Raw genomic sequence first — 26,771 nt, forward strand, 5'->3', positions numbered from 1 at the left:
AAAAAAAAAAAAAAAAAGAAAGAAAGAAAGAAAGAAAGAAAAAGAAAAAGAAAAAAAACGGAAGAGGAAAACAAGTCTTCTAAACTTTCTGAACTTAATTCTCTCTAAATGTGTCTATCATGCTAATTTTATAAACAAACAAAATATTTTTGCATCCATCAACTAACACAATGATTTTAGACCTCTAAAGGGCACTTTAAAAGCATTGTGTGACAGAGGGCAGACAACAGCTCACCTTTACAGGCTTACATCCAAAAGCCTTTTTCAGTTGCATGATTTCAAATTTTCTATCCATGATAATATAATCCAACATTTATTGAGTGCTATGTGCCAAGCACAATGATACATTTTACAAGGATTATTACGTTTAATCCTCACCAAAGCCCTACACAAAAGGTTCAACCATTATTTTTATTTTATAGATAATAAAACTAAGGTTTAAAGAGGTACAGTAATTTATCCAAATCTATACCAAAGGTAGAGCTATATCTACACATTATACTTCTTCTGTGAAATATAACACCTCTAGCAGCAACAGTAGGAATATATGCCAGAAGAATAAGAAATCTCTTTGCCTACTTTCATTTCATATCAGATTAGGAAAAGTGACCTGGAAGGACATTCATTCATCAAATATTTAATGAACACATACTATGTGTCAGGCACTGTGCTGGCACTAGGGATATAGAGAGAAAGAAGATAACGTCCCTGCTTTATAGGAGTGAGAGTACAGTGGGGTAGACTTTCTTTTAAATCATCTTTCAAGGCTGGCTGAAATATTACCAAAGGGTAGGATGCTTAGTGGCTAATACTGCAGGCTCTGGAAACAAAAAACAGTTAATCCTGGCTCCCCATCACATCCAAACTATATGACCTTGGTCAAATTGCTTAACTTTTAGTTCTTAGTTTCCCAGTTTGCTGTTTTGTGAGGTTTTTATGAGATTTGAATTTATTACTGTAAGTAAAATGCCTAGAACAACATTTGTACAAAGGAAGTATCCAGCACATGACAGCTATTCTTACTATACATAAAACATCAGTCTCAGATTTGATATCATCTGAATATACTTTTAAATTTGATTATCCCTTCCAACAGAGTCTATCTTCTTATAGCAACTAAAAATCCTCCTAACTTTCCTATTTGATATGTGCTAATGGCTTTGGTTGCATTTATTATTAAACTACAATCTACCATTTATTCTCCAATAACCTTTTTATCTTACTGAGGCTCAATGACCCTGAATCATGTAGGGGATCAGCAGGGAAGTCAACATACTTCTGCCCATTCTAAGTGCTTTGTCAACCATAAATGTTCATGCAACGTGAACTATAATGTTACATTAATTACAACCACCAAGCGCTCATCCCACAAATACAGGTATACTTATGTGTGTGGAGGCACATGTCGGGGAGCCTGGAATTAGAAATACCACATTGGCACGAAGTACCTGGGGGCTTTACTCACCTATATTGTGAAAAGCAGCCAGAAGTTTGCAAAATAAAGAGGAAGGACAAAAACAGATGGGGCGTGGGGATAGTAGTGGTGAAGAACACTGAGTTCAGATGTGAAATAGGCAATTCACCTGAACCTAAAATTCAACCTGCACAAAATAGAACATACCATCTAATACCACCTCACCCCTTCCCAGCCCCAAATCTGTTTCCACTCCTGATCCTCCTGTTCTTTTTAAGTGCCACCATCATTTTCCTTGCAGTCACCTAGAAATCATCTTTGATAACCCCCTCCACCCAAGTTCAGCCAGTTACTGAGTCCTGTCAGTCTGCATCCCTGAGTCTGCTCTAATGTTGCCCCTCTTCTCCATCTCCACTACTACTGTACTGTTTCAAGATCTTGGAACAACTATACTGGGCAATGGTAATAATAGCCTTTTAGTTTTTCTTCTCTCTGCTGTTTCTAGGTCTCTCTCTAATCACTGGGTGCCTAAGGTTACCTTTTTTTTTTTAATTGTAAATGGATACAAAACCTTTATTTATTTATTTTTATGTAGTGCTGAGGATCAAACCCAGGGCTTCACACATGCCAGAAGAGTGCTCTATCATTGAGCCACAACCCCAGTCCCAAAGGTAATCTTTTTAATTCTCAGCTCAGACTAGTACCCTCTGCCCCTGCTCAAAACCTGTCAACAGATCCCCTGTGCCAACATAATAAACCAGGAATCTTTTTTTTTTTCAAATTTTTTTTAAGAGAGAGAGAGAGAGAGAGAGAGAGAGAGAGAGAGAGAGAATTTTAATATTTATTTTTTAGTTCTCGGCGGACACAACATCTTTGTTTGTATGTGGTGCTGAGGATGGAACCCTGGCCGCACGCATGCCAGGCGAGCGCGCTACCACTTGAGCCACATCCCCAGCCCAAAATCCATGAATCTTTTAGCCAGATATTTAAGTATTCATCTACAAACAGACTACAGCTCAACTTTATAACCTTATATTCTACTCCATCTTGAATAAACCCTGTGTTCCTATTAAAGTAGGCGGTACACTGATGACCTCCAATGACACAAGGGCATTTCCTCTCTTGTGCCTCTGCAAGTCCCATCTTTCTATCCCTGCCTCTTAGCTCCTTCTGTTGAAATTATTGCTCATCCTTCACACTCAATGGAAATTTAACTTCCTCATGAAGTCTTCTCTAATCCCCCAGCTAGAAGAAATCCCATTTTCCTCAGAACTCATACAACTCCAAAACTATAGTTCTCAGGACAAGGAGCATTTTCTTCCACAACAGCTGGTTATGTGCCAGCTCCTCCTGTCAGCCCTTCCATATCTAGTCCTAAGTCTGTGGCACAGAAGAACATGAATTTTTTTTTTCTCAGAGCCTTGGTTTCCATATGTATAATATGCACATAACAACCTAACTCACAGGAAAAGAGGATTAGATAAGATTAATACATGCAAATCACCAGCACATAGTAGGTAGTTCCCAAATCCCAAACCCACTCTTCCACATAGGAGAGTATTTGTTGAACAGTTAACTTTGCATGCCTTACAGTTTGCAAATATTTGATACTACATATTTTTACTGAAGAGGAGAGAAAGCAGTAGAGGGAACAAATGAGGAAAGAATTACTAAATATGTAGGAGACATGAGTAGCCAAGTTTGATTGGTGTGAACCACTCATACTGGGGATGGAGGGTTGATTATAAAAGAGCTAGAATGTGTGACAGGATCACTTCATGAAGTTTTAGGCTCAAAAGTAGGGCAGTGTTTGCAGTCTATCAGTGAGCATAATGGATGAAGGACAAAGGACCAGATCACTAAGAGGCTGTAACAATGGTTGAGGAAAGGGAACATAGACACCTTGTTGTGGCTGGTAGCAGCGACAGGGAATAGGCAGGAAAAGTTGAATTTGTAAGGTACATCTGTTTTAGTCAGCATTTTCGCTGCTGTGACCAAAAGACCTAACTAGAACAATTTTAAAGGAGGAAAAGTTTATTTGGCTCATAATTTTAGAGATTATAGTTCATAGGTAGCCAACTTTGTTGCTCTGGGTATGAGGTGAGGCAGAACATTATGGCAGAAATGTGTGGAGGTGCAGAGCAGCTTAGGACATGACCATCAGGAAGCAGAAAGTTTAGTTCACCAGGGACAAAATATATTTTGGGAGTCAAAGGCACAGCCTCAGCAACCTACCTCTTCCTGCCATATCCTATCTGCCTATATTTACCACCCAGTTAATTCATTCAAGTGGATTCTGGCACTGATTAGATTAAGGCTCTCATGACCCAATCGTTTCACCTCTAAACTATCTTGTTTTATCTCAAACATGATTTTTGGGGGACACTTCACATCTAAACTGTAACACATGTTCAAGGAAGAAAATGGTTGAGCTGGGGAGTGCTGACAAATGAAATGACTGGAGAACTTTTATCAAGCTGAGTCACAGAGGACACCCCGCCCCCCAGGTCTGGGGAACTAGAATAGGAAAAGAACACCTAGAGAGAACAGAGGGCTTGCTGGAAGGTGAGAAGGCATAGGGGAAGTACCACATGTAGGAAAAAAACACAAGTTTATCTATTTGAGGTAGAACACAGGCAAAAATAAGGAACTAGAGCTTAGTGGTCCTGAGTAACTAATAAGCTACTTTAGAGACAAAACAAAACAAAACAAATCCTTTTGAACATGAGGGACCATAAGGATTCATTGAACAAGATGCATACAGGACAAGAGTTTGTTTCCACATGTTGACCTCATGAGATTTCTGGGGGACAAAAGAATTTCTACCTATCCACCAAACATTACCGCCTGGAAGAAGGTGGCTTCCAGGCTGCCTACCTTCCCTCACATAGACAAGGCATGGTATTCTAAAAGGGTGTATTATTTTTATCTGCACAGAGAAATCCAGAGAATTGATACCTTCTCCAAATTAAGGCTTGCCCAGAGAAGATAAAGTATATTTATAGCCTAAAATATAGTGTGGCATTAGGGTCCAAAATTTATTAGTTGGATGGCCTTAGGTTAGTCACTTAAACTCTCTAGGTCTCTGATCTTTTATTTGGTAAGCACAATAACAGTATCTCATGTGCCAGAAAGGACCAGAAGATTTCAGGAGGTCTCTCAGTTCTAAGATCTCTGATTCAGTACTTAATCTAAATCCTGCAGGTCAGATTCTAATCTCTCTGAACTCCTGGACTGGAACTCACTGGAGAAGCCTACATAGTATGGAGATGATGAGAAATTTGGCAAAAGCACAGAGTTTACAGTAGAGGCAGAAATTTCAATTGTCAGGCTCCAGTCACAAAAGATAAGCTAGAATATTAAAGCTGGCCCAGGGACAAGAGATAATTAATCTTCAAGGCAATAAAAATATTTAATTCATTCATCTGAGAGAAATGACAAGAGAGAAGATAGATATTTGCTTTTTCTCTCTCTGTTCAGACAAGGTTGTCCTGGATAGACTGTAGAACAGTTAGAGTACATTTAAGAACCTGAGATGCAAACAAGTAAGTGACAAAAGGCTTGGCCAGCAAGCATTGGAAGTTGACATTGTAGAGGCTACACCTACAACATATATTTCCAGAGAAGAGCTCTGAGAAGATACTTATTTGTAATTGTTCAAATGGCAGCAGAAATAACAAGATGGGAAATTTTCAGGAGTGAAATCATGAGATTTGCTAATTGAATGAACAGGTATAAAAAAAAGGAAGAGGCAGACTGAAGTTGCCTGAGTGTCCTAATCAGTACCACAACTGGACAGTCACAAAAGCAGGCAAGAGGAAAGATGTGGAGAGAGAAGGAAAGGGAATTCTCCATGTCCTATATGTGGTCTTAATCTATTAAGTCCCAAGTTTGCCACTGCAAACATAATATTCAAATATTATTTCAAAGTTATCATAAATGGTAAATTTGTTCAGTTAAGTTCTATAGATGTTTTACATCTTGGACTATGGGACAAAACAAGTTAAGGGATAGGATAACAGCAATGAGCAATGAACATTACAATCCCTCCTTCACCTCAGCTTAGAGGCCTTGAAAGCATGACCACCAAGCTTCAGATGAGCCAAAAGAACAGAGGAGAGTATCTAGGACCAGGGAGTATATTTTGGAAAGTAGTCAGGGGTTGGGATAATAATAAAATGGCAGGAGAAAGAAAAAATATAAGAAGCCAGTTGCTGCTTTAGACCCTAGGCTGATTTTGTGAATCATATACTTTCTTCCTCTCAGAGGCCTAATGAGAGCTCTAAGAAATAGAAAAGCATTCCTAAGGCTAGAACCAGGAGCATGGGCCACAGCATGAACCAGGAGGGCAGAGAAGGATTTCTCAAGGAAATGGGCCTGGTCCCCCATTTCCTTATCTCTGGCAGCAGCTAAAGCAAATGGTTGAGGACTAAGGACCATTCTTTGTCCCCACCCATATCTCAGCACTAAAGATTAAACCCAGGGACACTACCACTGGGCTATATCCCCAGAACTTTCTATTTTTTATTTTGAGACCGAGTCTTGCTAAGTTGCTGAGACCCTCCTGCCTCAGCCTCACAAGTTACTGGGATTATAGGCATGTGCAAATGCACCTGGTTAAGGACCATTCTAAAAATGTATCAATGACCAAAGAAGCTGTGGTCAGGGATGATAAGTTTAGGAAAGGCTATCCAAAGGGCATCCACTGTGCCACACTGAACCCTGCTGGAGAACTGCACTGTAACTATAGACTCTGTCTTCCACTTCCCTTTGTGTAACCTCTCAACCAAGGCTGAACTTCAAATTCTTATCTCTGTCTGTCTATTCCAACCACTTCTATGAACTCTATTAACAATCCTAACTTGACCCCAAAATAAAAATATGTGGAAATTTCTACGAATGTGCCAGCCTCTGAATGGAAACCTATCAAGAGGTTTATCTTTTTTCCATTCCTCAATTAGATAAAAAACCTATAAACTTGCAAGTTTAAAAAAAAAAAAAAAAACTTTTGAGACAGGGAAATTATTTAGAGGCATTTAAAACTACCTTCTCTGACCCAAAACACCATACAAACATTACATGATACGATACATTACAGAACTGATGCTAGAAGAGTACTGGATCTACACTGGTGCCTGACCCCCAGGGTCACCAAAGCCTGATTTTTCACAGCCAGAATGATTCTAATGGGCTTTTTTGTCTATTCATTCCACTTAACTCGAGTCAGAGACTACTTGACATTTGAATTATCAAGTATCTTCCAAAACATAGTTCGCCTTGAAGGAAAAGGCACAAATCATTCATTTGATTAACAAACTTTGGTACACCTATCAGAAAATGGGTACACATTTCTTCATTTTGGTACATCAGTGCTTGATCCCAAAACAGCATTCCTCATACTGAATTGAGACCATTCAAAAGACATAGAGAAAATTATTAGAGAGATTGTTTTTAATCCTCCCCTCTGATTTCTTTCCAAAAGGAAAAGAGATGTTATACAGAATTTAAAGTTTCTAACAAGTTATCTTTAAAGTAAACTTCAGTACATTTAAGTATAATTTATTAAAAACAATTTTAGTAAAAATGAGCCCAATTTTCTCATAGAATTACATAAAGGGACAATGACCCAGGTTCCTACCACATTCAGCTTTTCCAGTTGTGAGAATTTAAGCCCTAACTCTTGAGATAAGACCCATTCCTACAAAGTGTTCTTCTGAAAGCATCATACCCAGTGAACAACTCTAACAGGTCTGACTTCACTTGGCCTGAGGCAGAAGAATATAGTTGGATAGCAGGGTTCCAAGTGACCTAGAAATCCAAGGTCTGAAGGACTAGGGCTCCTTCCCTAATGCATAATTTATAGGTGGAGACCACTGGGTAACTCTCAGTTCCTATGATAGGAGTCAGAAAGAAGATGACAGGGTAACACCCATAGAAGGAAGTGGATATTCTAGGAGCCCCATTAGAAATAAGAAAAAAACACACAAATAGGTATTATAATACTGGCTGGGTTCTAGCCCTTTCCTCTCTGTGTCTTAGTCTGCCCATCCATAAAATAGGAAGCTTGGATGAGCATATTCTTAGGGTTCTAGTCAGCCTCAACCTTCTGAGACAGATCCCCCTGTCTGAATACCATGAAGGTCTCCAGCACCCATAGGGCAGTCCTGAGACCAGGAGGGCATCTCTTCTTCTTATCTCTTCTTCTCTTGATCCAATTCTTCCCTCAAAGTCCAGCTCAAATGCCACCACTTTCAAACCTCCATTGACCCTTCTGGCATAATCACACACTCCTTCCTCTAAGAGTTCCTGACTTGTCTCAGTGCTGAGATTCTCAGAAGGATGTGATATAAGGGGGAGGAGGAAGTGAGAAAGGAAGGAAGAGCATGAGACAGGCAAATTGAAACATTACTGACCCTTTTCTCATCAATACGTGGAACTCCCAAACCTAGTTTCAGATTCCTCACAACACCAGCTCTGGAAAACCAAAAGACTCCATGGTTAGGAAAACCAGTGTCCAATGAAGATTCTATCTAGATCCGTCTTTCACTTTTTTATTGAGGAAAAGCCATTCCTGAACAGCCAGACACAAAAGCTTTCTGTATACAGAGAAGCAGAAGGCAAAATGGCCACAGGAACAATCACCTGCAGGGGGATGAGGGGCTGCAGCACTGAGCTAAGTGGGGGTGGGGTGCTCAGTGGCTCAGGATCTAGGAGACAGTGCCATGCTGTGGCCACCTGCCGCCTCTGCGCCACCTTCTGCAGCCTCTGCAGGTACCAGAGGCCTGTTTCCTGACCCAGTTTTCTCCCCAATCTCTATTTAGCTGTTCGCTAGTGATGCTCCTGGCATGCCAATCAGATACTGCAGCCGGCAGTGCAGTTTGTTACAACAAATTCACAGTTCCTAGTAAATTCAGTGGAAAAGTACTGTGTTGAGCAGCCTAATTAAACTGACGTAATTTCCCCAGCCATACATTTTTATCAAATAAGAAAAAGAAAACCTAAGGGAAGAAAGAAAAAAGAAAGAAATCACATCTTTTGGACCTTATGAAATCGACTATGGTTACAGTGCATTTGAAGAATGATTCTCTTCATTGCCCTTGGAGTCTAAGCTACCCAACTTTAGGCCCTGGGTGAGACTTTGGATATATGGGGAAGAGCATTAGACTTTAAGTCTACAGGATGCTGTACCTCTTGATCACTCTGACCTTGGACAAGCTATTTCCAGTCTCCTGGGGAAAACAGGAACTATCAAACTGATTGTCCTTAAAACAACTTGTAAATCTTATTCTCAAACTGTCAAACTGATGACAAAAAAAGTCATGTACTTTTTATGGGGCCAGTGAAACAAGAACTAAATTAGAAGTCCTCCCTTCTAGTCCCAGTTCTGCTACTAGCTAATTGTGACCTTGGGCAAACAAAATGACCTTAGAGACTGCAAAGTCTTCATCAAAATGAGTATGATGACCTGGAGGAACTCTAAGGCCCCCCTCCAATACCAATGCTGTATTTTATTCCATAAAATCTTAACTGGTTCAACACTACCATGGACAGAACAATTCTAAATGTCCCCAACCTAGAACAAGTCACTCTGCCCACACTGGGCTTTCTCTTCTCTTCATGGGAATTAGTTATATGTTCTTTACTACTGTGTTTAAAGACCTAATCTAAGGATGCAAGAGAGATACCTGCCTCTTCCTTCTTTTGAGATAACTTAGAAAGTAAGGTCACCCTTTACTGACTTTCCCCAGGTACCACTCATGAAAAAGGATGGCACTATCCAGGCAAAGGGGGAGTTAAGGTTATGTAAAGGGATACTAAAAAGGTCACTCAGGTTTCCAAATGCAAATGGAAATAATGCCTTGATATTGATTAAATTATTGGTAAGGGTAAGTTTGGTCAAAAGAAGAAATATCTCAGAGATAGGATGGGATAGGACAATGTGGATGAGTAAACAGAACCAACCAAGAAACAAACATCAGGTTTCTGGGCTCACAGCAAAAATGAATGACATGTAGGGGACAGCAAGGCAGACAAATAAAAGGGTAAGACAAAACAGCACACATTCTCTTCATTGTAGGGACAGCTAATCAGCAGCTAGTCCTAGAAATTCTATCTCTCTGGTATTCTGAATCCATTTACTTCTCACCATTATTGCTTCCATAACCTTAGTTCAAAGTTATGAACTCAACTCAACTGAATCACCTCTTATCTCTGTCTCTTTCTCCAATACATCCTTTACCCTGCCCCCACAGTGCTCTTCCTACAACACTGTTCTCAACAAGCCACTCTTCTGCTTCAGATCTTTCAATGGCTTCTCAACATCTTTAGAACAAGATAAGGTCCTGCACAATCTAGTTCTAGATGACCTTCCCTGCCTGGCCCTCACTCTTCCTACATCTCTGCTATGGCCAAGCTGAAGTTTTTACAGTTCCTTGAACATGCTACTTTGGGTCTTTACATAAGAAGTTCTTTTTGCCTGGAATGTGCTCCTCTCCATGATTCCCCAACCACTGCTACCATCACTACCACCACTCACTCTAAACAAACTTCAACCCATTCCTCAAGACTCAGTTCAGACATGATCCATCCTAAGAAGACTTCTCTGACCCCTCTAATTTGTGTTACATATACCTCTGCCTATGCTCCCCCCCAAATGCCTTATGTTTATGCCATCACAACAACTAACATATTAATTTTAAAGAACCCCTCATTCCGTGGTCTCTTTAATCATGTTTTAATATCTTGGAAATTCCAATCCTAAATACAGTACATCAGTATTTACATCAATAAATGAAGAGGAAATAAATGAATGAATGTGGGAAACTGAGGCTATCTGATAAGAGGGCAAGACTAGAAAGAACAGAGAGAAAAATGGAAGGGCTGAGGAGACAAAGCAGGGTCTAAAATTCAGACCAAGGAAAATCCGACAATAGGAAACACGAGAGCAGAAACTAATAGAAGCTTTAACTAAAGAACAGTGATGGAGTTCCGACAATCAGCTTGGGAAGCCACAGAAGAATCTTAGGGTCTGAGAGGAACAAACTCCTGTTGGAATCTATGGCATTTTTCTAAGATTAAAAGGGTATAGAAGCAGAACAGAAAGTAATAAAGAGTTTAACCTGGAATCACAGGAAAAAACTAGGGCTACCGCCAGAACAAGCCTAAGAAGATTGCAGGAGAAGGTCCTGGGAGGAGAACAGGGGCTCCACCACTCACTGGCTTTGTGATCTTGGGCATAGCACACCTTTTTTTCTCTAGGAATCTTAAATTCTTCATTGGCAAAATTGGAACATAATACTATAATACATAATTCATACTTCTATTTCATGGAACTTTTTAAAGAAATACAAGAGACATTTTATAAGTTGTAAATGAAAAGAACAATCTAATTGGCAACTATTCTTGTGTTGTCCAGAAGCAGTATCTTTTCTATCACAAGGCACCCAGTACTGCTGAGTTATGAGTGTCTTGTGAAAAAGGAAAGCATGGTGATAAAGGACTGTATTCCAAGACATGAGGGACCCAATATATTACCCTTCCCAGTGGGAAATGCTTCTTGACAAGGCACAGCACAGAATAATGTGGCATTCTGCATGAGCAATTATCAGGGTATGGATGCCTTCTTGATGATATGGCTAAGGTATCATTATACTCTCAGACTTGCAAAGAGGACAAACCAGAGCAACATGTGTCATGAATGGAGTGTCACCCAAATGGTGATCACCCTGGGCATATCTCTAGGAACTAGAAGAAGGAAACAGGTAGCCTCAAAATAGAAATCAGGTTCTCTAACATTGGACACAAGAAGTCAGGTGTCCAAGAAGGAGTTCCTGGGAAAACAGTTTCAGATCAGATTTTCTATAGAGGCAAGAGGCTGCAGCTAGAAAACAGGCCAGAGTTGAGGGAGTTGCATCCATCCCTTGGGGCAAGAGACTAATTGTCTTCGAGCAAGCCAGACACTCTCCTCTTTGCCCAATTTCCTCTCATGTCATCATTGGTATTCAGAAGAGCCTTTAGAACAGTGCCAGCTGCCTCAGCTGTGCTCAGAGAGCTAAGAGAAAGGTCTAGGTTCAAACTTGGGTGCTCAAGGAGGTCTACAGTTCTCTGGAGACCCAAAAGGAAGAGTGAGCTCAGAAAAGCAGAATTGGGAACACTTCTCACCTATAAACACTTAGAAAATTTCCCTCCAGAGTTAAATCTTGTAAATTCTGGGTTTATTTTAATAATGAGATAACTGATGGGAATTTGTCATCAATATTTTGAAAATCAGACATTCATTCATGCATTCCACTTTTACTGAGTACCTACTACATGCCTAACATAGGCAAAAATTCAGAAATGGCAGGCACCCTTGGAGAATGTCCAATATAAGTAGAGAGGAAAAATAGGCGCCCAGGGTGCCAAATGTACTAGTGCAAAACATCAGTTCTGGATACAGGGGAGGGTGGCCAGCAGAGCCTTATGGACTCAGGTGGGTAGAAAAGACTTTACAGAGCAGACAGAACATAAGCTGAACCTCAAAAACAAAGCAATGTTTGGATAAAAATTAGGGGAGAGGGAAAAACAGTACTTCAAGATTATGGCAGCATTCATTCATTCATTTGATAAACACTTATCAAATCCTATTGTGCCAGACACAGTGTACTTGAGGCAAATAAGAGAGAACAACAAGAGAACACTTCCAGAGACCTTAATATGTGACCTACAGTACTGTTTTAAACACTTTACTTGGATTAACACACTTAATCCTTCCAACAATCCTACACAGTAATGAACTGTTATGGGATAGAGGGAAGTTAAGTAACTTGCTCCCTGAGGGAGCCAAGATTCAAGCCTAGGCTGTCAGGCAATGGGAAGACATGTTTTGTTTTTAACAACAACAAAAAAAAAAATGTATATAACTGACATATATACAGTTAATGTATATAATTCGGTAAGTTTTGACATATATACATCCTGCAAAACCCTCACCACAATCAAGATAATGGACATATCACTGAAACGTTTCCTTATGAAGACCTGGATAGTTTTAACAATACTCACTGGTAGAAATAAGGAATTCAAACACAGTACTAGTTTGAGGTTTAAAAAATGAGAAGTTTAGTTTTAGATGTAGGTTAGAGCTTATATTCAGCAAGGAGGCAGAAACGGGGAACCACAGAAGGGCCTGGCAAATGGAGGAGGAAATACTGATTTCAGAATCATCAGATAAAGATGAAAGAAAGATTCCATCTGAGGAAAAAATACAGGGAGAAGAGCAGGGGCCGAGAACTAAAACTGGGAGACAGAGTATAGAAGACAATGACAGACACAGAGATTTGAGAGGATAGTGAGACATACACCATATTATGAAAACCGAGGAAGAAGAAAACTTCTGGAAAGTCACATGCCACATACAATGCAAGTCAGAACTAGGGAAAAAACTCAAATAATCTAGTCCATGGGGAGGAGGGCAGTAATGCTGGGGATTGAACCCAGGGCCTCTTGCATTCTAGGCAAGTGCTCTACTACTGACCTATATCCCCAGCCCTCCAATTTTTATCTAAAAAGAAGATGTGAATAAAATCTGTAGTCTAGTTAAATAGGTACTATGCCAATGTCAATTTCCTGGTTTTAATACCATAATATAAATATATAAGACTCCCATTGGGGGAAGCTAAGTAAAGGATACATAAGATGCTTTTTATCTACTTTCCTGTGGATCTGTAATTATTTCTAGATTAAAGGATTTTTAAAGAGATTAACTGAACACCTAATATCTGTCAGGCATTGTACTGGACACTTAAAATAAATGCTCATTTTAATCTTCAAATTGAACCTAGAGCCTCACGCATGCCAGACAAGTATTCTTCCACTGAGCTATACCCCAGTTCCTACATTTTCATTTATAACTGACAAAAGTGAAATGCATAATAAAGAACTTGCTCAAAGTCACCCCCTGGATAATGAAAACATTAACTACTTCTACTGCAATGTGCATATACTCCATCTAAAGCAGCTCTGAGAAGTGGCCTCTTGGCTCCTGCTTGAATAAATCCCAGCCTTCATGTTTTATATCTACATGATATAGAATAAGCTACCTTACTCTATCCTAGTCTGTTTTCTCATCAATAAAATGGAACAATAACTCCTATGTTAATAATTGACAGGATTTCTGTGAGATAAAGGGTGTGAAAGCTCCTTGAAAACTATTAAGCCTGTGCATCTCCCAGGGACTGACATTCCGAAACGACTGGCTGTGAATAGGTCAGCCCTGGCTAAAGAGACAGAGGGAAGGAACAAATATCTGCACTAGTAACTCTTGCTTGCCTGCTCTTTTAGGCATATATGACCCTGGGGATGCACTGACTACTAGCATCATCTGGCCAAGGGCAGGCAGTCCTCTCTGTACAAGTGTGTATCAGCAACTTTAGACCCAATCACTACTTTCCCTCCTTAGTCCCATTTTTTTCAACCCCAAACACATATGGTGCCCTTGCCTATGCAGATGCACCATGGCCCTAGAAACTTCAGTTGTTTGTAACTGAGTATTCTGCTATAAAGCTACTAGAAATATATCACCCCTCTCCACATCCATGGCCCCCACCCTAGCTCAAATCTGCCTTGTTAGATGCAGGCTGCCCTCAACAGACCCAGAGCTTAAGAAGTTAGCAGCTCTCGATCCTAGTAAAGATACCCTCACTCATGGTAATAAATTAGGTAAAGAAGCAGCAAAGTCATATATGCTGCCATATTAAGACAACAGAAACTTGTCTCAAAGGCAGGTTGGAATGGAACTGAGTTCCTTCTGTAGCAATGCGTCTCTGGATAAAATGACCTATCATTTCAAGAAGACCTATTGATTCATCAGACATGCATAGGGAAAAGCTGGCTAGGGAGACTAGTACAGTGTAACTTGCCTGGCTCAATCAAATGGCTCTGATTGCTGCAATGCCAGTGATTCCACCAAAAGAGAAGAGAGCAGTGGCTGGAGGACAAACAGGTCTCAAAGCTTGGTTGTTCAAGCTGTACCTTAGCACTTCTCTCCAACATTAGTGATACAGCTTTAAGCAAAGCCCACATTTTACAGGCCACAGAAACTACCTCTTAACTGGTTTCTCTATCTGCTTCAAACCACCCTCTCCAAGTGTGAAGGAAAAGGAAAGGCTCTGATCACATCATTTCTGTTTAGAAACCATTCACAATTCTCACTACATAACCAAATACAAAGCATTTGAAGTCATTCTCAAATTGACCCCAGTCAACCTTTACAACATTGCTTCAATTATTCCCCTTTGTGTTCTTTAGGCTCTGGCCAAAATGAACTATTCATTAATCCTTGAATGCCGCCTGGGACTCTGCCTCTGGACTTGTTCATGCTGGTGCATTCCATCTGGAATGCTTCCTTCTTATCCAAATCCTACCTGATTTTCAAGGCAGCTCAAATGCTACCTCCTCCTTGAAGTTTCCATGATTATTCTAGTTCACATTATTTTACCTATATATTATTGTTATGTGGGGAGCACTTTACAGTATTGATGCCTAAACATCACATTCAGAGATTCTGATTTAATCAACTTGGCAGAGGACCTAGGCAACTGACATTTTTTTAAAAAGTTCCAAGGCATTTCTAAGGTGCAATTAGAGTTCAAAACCATTATCCTGGTTGGAAGAGATCTCTCCCCTCCCTGAGCTTCTAAAACACCTAATCTAAATATCTTTTACAACACATAATTTTCAGCTTCTTTTATAGATATTTTATTTTTTAAATATTTTACTAAATATTTATTTTAAGTCAGGTACTATTTTGGGCACTAGAATATAAGAGTTATCGAAACAAAGCCCCATCTCCCATGGAGCTCACATCAAGATGGGGAGATAGATACTGAACAAATTATAGATGGTCAGGTAATAAGTACTATTAAAAAGAAGATAAGGATACAGAGAATAAAAAGAGAGGTCTTTTAGAGAGGGTGGTTAGAAAGAGCTTCATTTATTGTGATCTTACCGCCCATTTGGACAGCATATCCCTAATTCATCTTTGTATCTCTCATAGCTTTTTAAATAGTGCTTGGCAAATAATTGGTGCTCAATAAACAGATGATTGTTGCATGAGTGAAAGAAAGAGTGAGTGGATCAATAGGCCTTATGCATAGCTGTAACCCCTACCATGTACAGGGGCATGTGCTCAATAGATATTGGCTGAGTGGTTGAACCTGACTGCATTTGGGTACAAGTTTTTATGATGGTACATTTCCTGGGACTAAGTCATCATAACATCAGGCTAATCCAGAGATCACTGAACCCAACCTCTTCATTTTAGAGATAAAATCAATGTCCACAGAGATGATGACTTAAGCAGCTCAAGAGCACAGAATAAATCAAAGGGAGGGTTGACCTGAGTCCAAAGCTCTTCTGACTCCTGGACCAGTACTTATCCCAACAAACTGAAACACCAGAAAACTATTTTGAGGGCTGTTCACTCAACTGGCCCACAAAATAACTAAGATTAGCATCAGCAGAACTGAAGAAAATCTCAATTTTCTGGTTTCAGACCAATCTTTCCTAATGGCCCAAATATGGTACGTTTAACAGACAACTTCACCTTCAATACACCTCACCACCCAACTCTACCACTACACCCACAAAGACAGGCAGACAGGACCTCCCAGAGCAGGTAAGGGGTTGGTGAATTTCCAGCTACAAATACAATTCTGCACTTTTCCCCTTTTCCATCCTTAGCCACAATTTCAATGAAATATGAAACAACCATCTGAGGCATAATGGGAAAGTCTATGCAAAGAAGCCAGTAGCTGAAAAGACAGAGAGGAGCTGAAGGCCCTAGCCAGGAGAGCAGCAGGTGGCAGAATTGTTGATACAAAGATGCTGTGTGCTCCAAGCAAGTGATTGGCCAGAATGGCCTTGGTATGGGCAAACAAATTGTGGCCTGAAGGGAGACAAGTTAAGCATCTTCATTTCTCCAACAATCCTGTGGAATCAGAATCCATCTGGATGCAAAGAAGACCAATTTCCTAGAATAATCTTCCAAACAATTTTAAAGCTTAAGAGAGCCCAGGGTTACAGTCAGCATGGACTCCTTCAGCTTCTTAGTAAATAAGACTGCTTCGTCAACTGGTCTTTCTACACTTTTACAAGTCAGGGATGGACACAATAAAGACCCTAAGGCATTTGGAAATTCTGAAGCATTTTCTGAATCATCAAAGAAAAATTTAGCTGAATCCAACTTTTAGTGTCAAATATTTTATGTTATATTGGTATGTTATTGATTCAAAATTGACACTGTGTTAGATATAAATGAAAAAGAAGCAAAGCAGCTGATCATCTATAGCAAAGATTTCTAGCTTGACCTGATCATACGAATCAGAGACACAGGACCCCACGAAAATGAGAATCAAGGTAGAGAGTTAGAAATTTGTATTTTAGCAGGCATACCACCTGATTCTTAAGAATTTGTCATCATGGGGAAAACCAAACTAGAAAACCATAGTATCTACTTCACAGGATTATTAGAATAAAATGGAACTAATGGGGAAAGGATACAAATTTTCAGTTAGGGGGAATAAACTTCAGTGATCTATCACACAGAATGGTGACTATAATAAACAATGATACACTGTATACTTCAAAACTTCAAACAGATTTTAAATGTTTTCACCATGAAAAGTAAGTATATGGTGTGACAAAATTATTAATCAGTCTGATTTAATCACGCTACATTGTAAACACATATCCAAATATCACCTTGTATTCCATAAACATATACAATTTTCTGTCAATTAAAAATAATTTTAGAATTTTTAAAGAATGGAACTATACAAAGTTCTTTTTGACACAGAGCTTGGCATATAAGTGCTCAGTAAGTGTTTTTTTGGTTGTTATTTACTTATTAAGATATTCCAAAGTCTAGCCAGATGTGTGATCCCTGAATCTGCAGATCAGTGTGATTCACCTAGGAAATTATTAGGAATGCAAACTCACGTGCCTCACACCGGACTTACTAAGTGAGTACACCACTAAAGATGAGATCTAGAAATCCATTTTAACAAGTTCTCCAGGTGATTTGGAAGCAGGCTATAGTTTGAGAACAAGTACCCTAACATCTTCCTTCTCAAAGTTTGATCCCTGGATCAGCAGCATAGGAATCTCAGAAATACAGAATCTCAGGCTCCATCCCAGACCGACTAAATCAGATTCTGCATTTTAATAACATCCACCAAGTGATTCATATACACCATATCAATTGAATTGCAGTGTCCATAGGAACTTCTCAGATGCAAAGGAAGTAAATTTACTATTGTTTTGATTGTTGGTAACGGGCATTTAGAAATACTAGGCTCTTTCCTTTACACAGGTTACCTTGTTCATCCTTATTAAGCCTAATGTTAGGTACTTTAATTTCAATTTTACAGATTTAAAAGCCGAGGTTCAAGTCAGTAAAGTACCTTGCTGAAAGTCACAAAGCCTGTGTATAGTCTTTGATAGCCTGTGGGTTAAGCAGACACCACCTGCCTGCTGGTACAAACAGAGACTTCAAAATAGAGGCAGCCTCCAACTTATGGAAAGAGCAGGTCCCCAAAATTGTGTACTTCTAAGTCAGATGCTTGGACCTAGTGATGGCTCGTAACTACTCATAGAGACTACCTCATGGCTTCTATCAGAAAAAGCATTCTGAGTCTGAGTTACATCACCAGAAGGTAGCAGCTTCCTGCAGGGTCAATATATTTGGGCTCCGGGAACAATAATTATTAGTACTTCATTCATATCTGATTAAGAAAGAGCACCACCAAAGCAAGTCGCTTCCCAGATGTTATGGCACCTTCCAGACATTATGGCATAGGAAACACTCATTCATTCCCTCACTAAAAGAAATACTGAGTGCCTCCTCTGGAAAAGTAGCTGTGCCAGGTGCTATGGGTGATAAGAGATGAAAATGATCTATGTCTAAAGGAATTTGTACTCCAGCATGGGAAAACACATAAACACACAAATACACATATGCATGCCTACATAAAATCCAAGTGGTAAATGACGAGAGAGAAATGCTATAGAAGTCTGGAGAAGGGAGAGATTTAAGACCTGGGGATCAGGGAGACTTCCCACTTCCCACAGAGATGCCATCTAAAGTTGAATCTAGAAGGATAAGCAGAACATGGATTAGGCAAAACCAGTACTCCTGGCAAAGGAAGAATGTGAGCAAAGACATGGAGTTGTGCAAGAGAAGCCCATGTCATATATGGAACTTCAAGTTATCCATTTGCCTGAAGTAAACGTGGATATGTGAGATGAAAGTTAGGTCTGTCCCTAAGCAGACCTAGCTACTGGGTTGAGAGAGCAAAACTTTATCTTAGACATATATAGAGAGCTGCTCCATATTACTCATCATATTACATAATAAATCATTGAACCCAAAATCTTTTCTGAAACAAGCTAGGGTAAAAACAAACATTTCTAAATTGGTACTATAATTATTTCCAAGTATGTTTCCTCCATTAGACTGAATTCAGATGACTTTGCATGCTAGTAGATGTTCAAAAGATGCCGAATGTATGAACAAAAGAAAGAATAAATGAGTACGCTAATGAGCAGCTGAGGGGTTATGAGCAGGGAGAGATGGCTTGATATTGCATCAGGCCTGGAAAGGAAGGGGGTTATCAGAGGGACGGTGAGGGAGAGATTGGAGACAACAAATCTAATAGTATGAAGGCTACTGTGACTAAACAGGTGGGAAGCTACCAAGTACGTTAAGGACACTGGGAACAAGGAAAAGGGTCAGAAAGAAAGACAGGATTAAAGGACACACAGTGATTGGCAATGGGGGTAAAGAAAAGGGAGACATCAAGGTCTCACTGTAGTCTGGAACTTGGGTGACTGGGAGGGTGCTGGAAAAATGGGGAGTCTAATGAAACAGCAAGATACTTTAGAGATACCATTTCATTAAATCCTCACAACTCTGGGGATAGTAATACCATCATCTCTCTGATAATGACTTCTCTTATTCTCACCCAGAATCATTCTGCTTGAGTCTTGAAAACTTCCTTTCTGTTTCTGGAATGTGCCAGGTCTGCTCCCACTTCAGGACTCTTCCCCAGTTACCTACATGGTAAAGTCCCTCATCAAATCTATGTCTTTGTCACCACCTCAATGAGGCCTATTAGAATTGCAAGCCATACTTCCCTAAGTCACTCTCCAGAATTACCAGCATCTCTTAACTTGCTCTCTTTTTTATTCTTTTTATTGTTCTTATTACCTTCAAATATCCTGTATTATTTTTTATTTATTATACCTAGGTTTCAATGTCTATTTTCCCTCACTAAAATGTAAATTCCATAAGGATGAGGATTTCCCAAATGCCTTGAACAGTGGCTGGTATGTAATGGATAGTTGGTAAATAACCATTCAAAGAATTATCTCCATTTTTTAGATGAGGAAACTGAGGTACAGAAAGGGAATGGACTTTCCTTAAATAACACAGCTGTCAATCCTTGGTAGAAGCCTGAATTCAAATACAGATCTGTCCATCTCAAACTTCCACTCTACTGGGCTGTCTCACTTTAGACAGGCCAAGTTTGAGGGACCAGTTTAGCTTACCTGGGAGACAATGATATAAGATTAGAGGCAAACATAACCTTCTTCACAAGGCCGTAAACTTGGCCTGGCTGGAGGTTACTCCCTATGTATAGGTCCTGAAATGCCCACAACCTGAGAAACAAATGCTCTAACCAGAGATTCACCAAGAGAATGAATGGTTTCATTTTGAAATGCAAGTTTGAAGAATCAGGCCAGCTTCTCCAGTGAAGCAGCTCCTAATGTTTCCAGCTGCCTAGACTGTCAAATTACAAACTCATCTTCAGGGGAATGTATTTAACAAAGGGACATGTTCTATTTCCCTTTTTACCACCCATCCAGTGAATTTATACTCAGTTTAATTGTTATTCCAATATCCTCACTAATCTATACATCACAAGGCTCACACAGTGCAATACATTAATACACTGGAGCTGCTCAAAATAAATGCGTTTGGCAAAGTGTAATTATTTCCAGCAAAAGAGTTGGTTCTGCATTTTGACAGTCATCTGATACATTATTGTACTCAATGCTAAACTGTGAATTTGCAAAATTAAAAGAAAGCATTTTTTTAAATTTCAAAAGTACTCATTATTAAATTATAAAGCAGATAATTTATGATGAGTCAGTACAAAAAAACAGAAGGATAACATGAAGGACTGCAGGAAGCTTGAATTCTTTGCATAACCTCCAATATCCACAATCCAAGGCTATTATGAAGATTAAATGAGACAGCACATGGAAAATACCTAGCCCAATACCCAGGACATAATAATAAATGTTGATTTTCTTCTTTATTAGTGTTCTTTTCCAAGCAGCAGAATTTTTAAGCACCTTGGTTTGTGAACAACAAATAACACACTTAACAGATGTGTTTATGTATTCCATGATTCCACCATCCCCTCTCAATCCCTGAGAGGGCAAACACACAGATAACTCACACAGGGGAATGAATGCCAAGAAAGAGGTAGACACAAAGGACTACGAGGGAGAAAAAAACCTTTATTGCAAGGAGAGCAAGACCTGGAACTACACTAGAGAAGGAAAGCAGAAGTCAGCTTGGGGGAAAGGTAGAGAAAGACAGAGACCGAAAGAGAGACCAACATATGCAAAGACCTGGAAGCTAGAAAGAGCATACAACTTGCGGAAATTGCACTTGGAATCAGACTGAAGCATAAGATATAGATGGTACTGGTACCAGCAGTGGCCCCTCTTTTTTGTGTTCAAGAGACTAAATGCACTGGCTTCTCAGCACAACAGGAAATGACTGAGTGTGTCCCTACAGCCCACTTGCCCTAGTCCAAATTCTCAGTAAGGTGATCTCCAGCCTTAGCCACCAAGCCTCGTGGACTTGTTCTCAAAGATGAGATAGGTGAGCTCTCTCAAGAGGACTCAATGAAATCCAAGCTACCCAGTGGCAGCATCTAACCATGCTGAATCAGCTGCACTTCAGGAAGAAGAGTGTCCTTTGGAGGCAGGGAGTATCACTTACACACGGAACCACTCCTGTCCATGAAGGACAAGCTGGAAAACGTTTAACACTAGACTTCAATTATTAAAGGAGCCCAAATGAACAGTGGAAGTAAAATAGGTCACACACTCGGAGAGGGCTCTGACAGGTTGGCCTAAACCATCTTGGTTTATTCATCAAGGCACCAATGGGCAGGGAAAGATGGAGGGATCTTTTAGAGATTTCAGAGTCAGATTACCTGGGTCTTTTGGGAACCCTTGGAAGAGACAGCTATGCTCAGAGCAGGGAAAAGAAAGTAAAAAGAACTTAACTCTTTGTGGAAAATATTGCTTTTTTATAAGGATAACACAGACCAGACTGGCAAAGATCTTAACAATCATTTGCTCCCTGGTTGGCATTTTCACACTGGTCAGCTTTTGGATTCCTGTGTGGTACTCAGAAGTTCACTCAGTTGTCTCCCCTGGAAGTCTCAGTCCCTTAGGAACAAGCTGCTGAGATGAAGCTCTGGAATCATACCTGGCATCAAACATTGCTCTCCTGTTTACAAGCTATATGACTTTCAGTCTCAGTTTCCCCATCAATAAATGTAAAGTCCTGGGGTGGTGAAAATTAAATGACATACCATGAACCTGGCATGATGCACTCAAGGGAAGCTCATTTCATTTTGCTCCGTTTATTCCTTATTTTGTGTCCCTGAAAATCTCCTAATTGGATACTGAGTTCATCTTTTTTGATTATAAATCAAAACTATTATCTTTAGCAGTATCTGCTGGGCTCCACACTCACTTCTACCTGGGAGCTTTCCTAACGAGGAAAGAAGTCAGGTAATGGTCCCAAAACCAGCTCTTTCACATCTCTCCTTACTCAGACCTCTAACAGTTCCCACCCTACCTGGTTATACATCCACTTGCACCCCTTTCTGGCTGACCCCCCTATGAGGGGCTACCAGATCCTGAGGCCCGGGAGAGCAAGGGTCACACCTCAGTGCTTTTGGCACTGCAAGCAGTAAAGGATCCAGCACACAGCAGAGGTGGCCAGAGCTGGTGGGGTGAGAGGGACGCAGTGCCAGAGAGCCTGATCCTGGGATATGTTCTTAGAAGTTCTGTCTTGAGGCCAAGAAAAAATTTCCTAGGATGGAAACACTCCAGGAAGCCTAGGCAATGACAAATGAGCTGAACACAGGCAATCTCCAGAGACTCCTGGTACTCCAGAACCCTGTACACTCTCATGCACACTACTCACATGCTGAGAGTCCCTTATGCAAATGGGACCTGTACAGATTTCAGACCCACTGGGGAGGAAGGTGCAATGGATGAACCTATAAGTGTTTAGAGAGTAAAGCAAAAGATGACTGAGATTTTGAGGCCTAATCACAGGGAAAAACAATTAACACAGTGCTGAATACTGGGAATGCCAAGATGGGTATGTGCATGCTCCAAGACAACCCCTGGGACAACCCCTGGGATAAGTCAGCCCTACGTCTGCTCCCATACCCCAAGAATGCCCTCATCACTGCACCTGGCATCCTAGACTGACATTCTGACTTCTCTCACCTACTAGACCACAAGTTCCATAAGGGAACTTTATATGAGACTTTATAGTATCTATCATAGTGCCTGGCAAAAAATACCAGGTCTAGCAAACACTATTTTTGCCAAGTCACTTAAATTCTCTAAGCCTCAATTCCCTACTCTGTAGAGGACAGATAGCAATAATCTCTACATCCAAGGAGGAGGAAATAAGTGAACGTACAAAAAGCTCATTGAGTCCAAGGCCTGAATAACAGTCAGTACTCAACAATGATTAGCTAGAGAATGAATTTGCCTAATAAATTTGGGATAAGAAAAATGGATAAACATTCAAATAAATGATTACAGAATTGTGTAATAAATGATATAGTAGGAATACATCTGAATTACACAAGAGCAGAAAGGGAAAAAAAGCACCAAATTTTTCCTTGAAACATAAAGAAAAGTTCACAAAGGAGATAACATCTGAACTCAGATCTGAAGAACTAAAACCAGGCCAAAGGAAAGGCATATGCAAGAACACAGAGGCTGGCAGGGTGCCTGTGTGTTCAGGAGCTGCAGGTGTGGCTAGAGGACTGTGCAAATGAGTGGCAGGTGGGGGTATCAGGAAGAGCCCAAAAGCCCTGCACACTGTGCCATGAAGAATAATTTCTCGAGGGAGACAATGAGAGCCACTGCAGGGTTGTTGGTTTGTTTTATATATATTTTTAGTTGCTGATGGAACTTTATTCTATTTATTTGTATGTGATGCTGAGAAATAAACCCAGTGCTTCACGCATGCTAGGCAAGCACTCTACCACTGAGCCACAACCCCAGCCCCACTGTAAGGTTTTCAGCAAGGAAATTAATGGCACAGGCACTCTAGTAGCTATGTGCAGGGTAGCAAATGGAGGGAAAAACTGGGGATATAAATAGGGCAGTGAGGGAGACCATTTTTGGTTGAGGAGAGAGGAAAGAGGATAAGGGTGGAGAAAGAGGGAAACAAGGCCAACAGCTCAAGGAGCTAAGCAGAAACTGAGTCTCAAAACTTGCAACTGGCCCTTGGCACTGCCCAAAGCACAGGTCTCTGAATATATAAATCATTTGCTACTTTACAATTTGTGTAACAACAGAGGAACATAAGATGGAGAATTCCAGCTGCAACTTTGACCAGAGTGAACAGGCCCAGAGGTCACAGTCACCACCAATGACTGGACAAAACCAGCTATAACAGGCCTGGGATCAAAGCCAATACTTTTCCACTTACATGCAAACTCAGAGCCCAAGTTTCAGCAAAAAAAACCTCTCAGGTGTACTTTTTATTTCAAAGCCATTTACTGGAACCCATGGCAGAAATGCCTTGTATTTAATTTCTTCTTAAAGAAAAACAATAGCCTCTTTGCCCTACGTGACTGTGCACCAAGAAAGATATAGTAATTCACCAGCTCTCTAAAGTCCCATGAGTCTGTCAGTCGTCTGTCTGTCATAGACACACTTATGGCCAAAGAAATACACTACTGTTCAGTGAGAGGAGTTTCATTTAATGGCCTTCTGTAGGGCAAAGGGAAGGAAAGAAGGGATGCAGGAAAGGAGAGAGTGGGTGGGTTAGGCCATAGGTGACCATTCCTGCTAAACACAAAATGGTTGCCTTTGCGGCTTCCTTCCTTGGCTTCAATCTAATTAGAAAAAAAAGAGCTAATGGTGCTTGGTTCAGCTATTCTAGACCCCAGTGTTTTTCCCTTATTAAAAATAAAGAGACTCAGGGGCTCAATTTGGTAGAAATGCATACAAAGAGGCACATTTCCTTTTCAAAAAAAAAAAAAAAAGTTTTGTATTAAAAAACAGTATCTGTTTAATAAGTACCAAAATTCAGATGTACAAACAGCAAGATCTCTGGAAACACCTGTCCACATTTTCAGAAGAGTCTTCAGAGACAGAACATTAAAAGGAGATCCAAAAAACCTAAGTTCTGGTGTCATCTCCACCATTCACCAGCCATGTGGTCTTGGGCAGAATAGGCAAATTTTGAGCCTCAGCTGCCTTCACTATCAAATGGGTATAATGTTCTTCCTATCTTACAAAGTCTGGGGGAGAAAACATATTTTGAAATTTTGTGAACTATAAAGCACTTTTCTGACACCTACTCAGTCAACAAATACTGCTGGCCTACTAAGTGTCAGGCATTGTTCCCCTTTGGCTGTTAATATCATTGACAACATTGCACCTATTCCAGCTCAGCCATTAGATGCCCACTGCAATGCAGGCTGCCCTGCAGTCTCAAGCTAAGCTCCTACTCACTAGTTTTTTCTTTTCTTTTCTTCTCTTCTCAACAGGGGTGTTAAATCACTTGCCTCCACAAGGAGATATCTAATGAAATCTCAGCACTAAAAAGCCCTGGGCATATTGGTAAAAATGATGATAGGGACAGGGTCTCTTGCCACCTCTGCTGTCTGAAAGGGACTGATACTGTGAAGTTTCCAGAATCTTATTCTTCCTAACCACAGAACAAAAGGTTCTAACAAGCAGGGTCAAAGATAGGACAGGTAAGCAGGTGAACAGCTGGTAAACCTTTATGGCCTTGTCCTTCCACTTTTAGAGTACCTAACTATACTCCCTAGCAGGTGACCTTGATTTGCAGGCTCAGCCCAGCCCAGCTCTGTCCTTGGTCAGGAAAGTTCTAAAATATCTGAAGCTGGCAGCTCAGATGCTCAGTGTGCTGCATATCCTGCCCTAACCTTGTTCCTTATTTTTCATCACTGGGCATCTGTCTTGTTCCAAAAACCATGCCCTGCCTCAGCCAGAGGTTTATCAAGTATGACCTTGAACATATTTCCTCTATCTCCTCACCTAACAAATCATTCCAAGACCAGAGTCCTGCTTTGCTATTACTCCAAAAGAGTATCTTGACACAAAATCTACCTGCAAACCTCCTGAGACCAGGGTTATAGGAATTCATTTCCACATCCTCCTTTGAACAGCTCAGCATCTGACAAGCAAATATTTCCAGAATGCAGTTTTCCCACTTGCCTGGGTCACCATGGACTGTCCACTGCCATGCCCCATCCCCACCTCACAGCATCTGCAAGACAGACACACTGCTGCTGCATGTTGCCATGTTCCCACAACTCCAGGCACCTGACTGGGTCTATGGGCCAAATCTACTACCCCATTTCCAGTGTGTCCCTGTTGCCACTTAGCACATCATAAGCACCAAAGTACTATACACATTCTGAAGTCTGATAGCTGGCTCATTGGCCCAGACCCACCCTTCACTCCTGCAATCTGTTAGTTCAACCTAAATACTGAGTTGGCCATCTGGTACCTTTTGGCACCACCCACTCTGCATGGTCCAGAGTAGAAGACACTCAAATCCTGTTCAACAAGCACTACTGCACATTACACTTGGTGTCAGAAAGGATCCACATAAGATACTTAGGTTAACACAGCAAATATCTCACATAACCAAGAAGAAGGGCTCCAGGGATATCTAGATATAGCATATCAGATTTGGATTCTATGAGCTGCTCTAAACCTGATAATACAAGTAGGAAAGTTTATTTCTACTTCTCTGCTCTTGCAGATCATCAGAACACAAAAGAAAAATGATGACCTATGATTTGGTACTGGTTTCTCCTAATAATTCGCTATGTGACCTTAGACAAGTCAATCTTCTTCTCTGCATCTTATATCCTTCTTTGTAATAGCACAACCTTACATTTGGTGGTCCACTTATAAAATCTCTTCTATGCCTGACATGTAGCAATTTCCCCTCTACTCAAAGGGTGTTTCTTAGATCACAGCATCAGCATCCCCT

At 40.4% G+C, this 26,771-nt stretch overlaps 1 protein-coding gene and 1 long non-coding RNA gene across 2 annotated transcripts in view; both read right to left on the reverse strand.

The window, feature by feature from the left end:
* The window catches only part of Sergef (secretion regulating guanine nucleotide exchange factor), a 227,047-nt gene that overhangs the window by 109,428 nt on the left and 90,848 nt on the right, over positions 1–26,771 (reverse strand).
* Positions 29–26,092, reverse strand: LOC125612074. Its single transcript, XR_007342362.1, has 3 exons — positions 26,081–26,092; positions 22,929–22,933; positions 29–22,429 (listed from the first exon to the last, which is right to left on the reverse strand). It is a non-coding gene; the product is annotated as an uncharacterized LOC125612074 (long non-coding RNA).

The sequence above is a fragment of the Marmota marmota genome, unplaced genomic scaffold (assembly GCF_001458135.2).
Source record: "Marmota marmota marmota unplaced genomic scaffold, marMar, whole genome shotgun sequence".
Taxonomy (NCBI): Eukaryota; Metazoa; Chordata; class Mammalia; order Rodentia; family Sciuridae; genus Marmota; species Marmota marmota.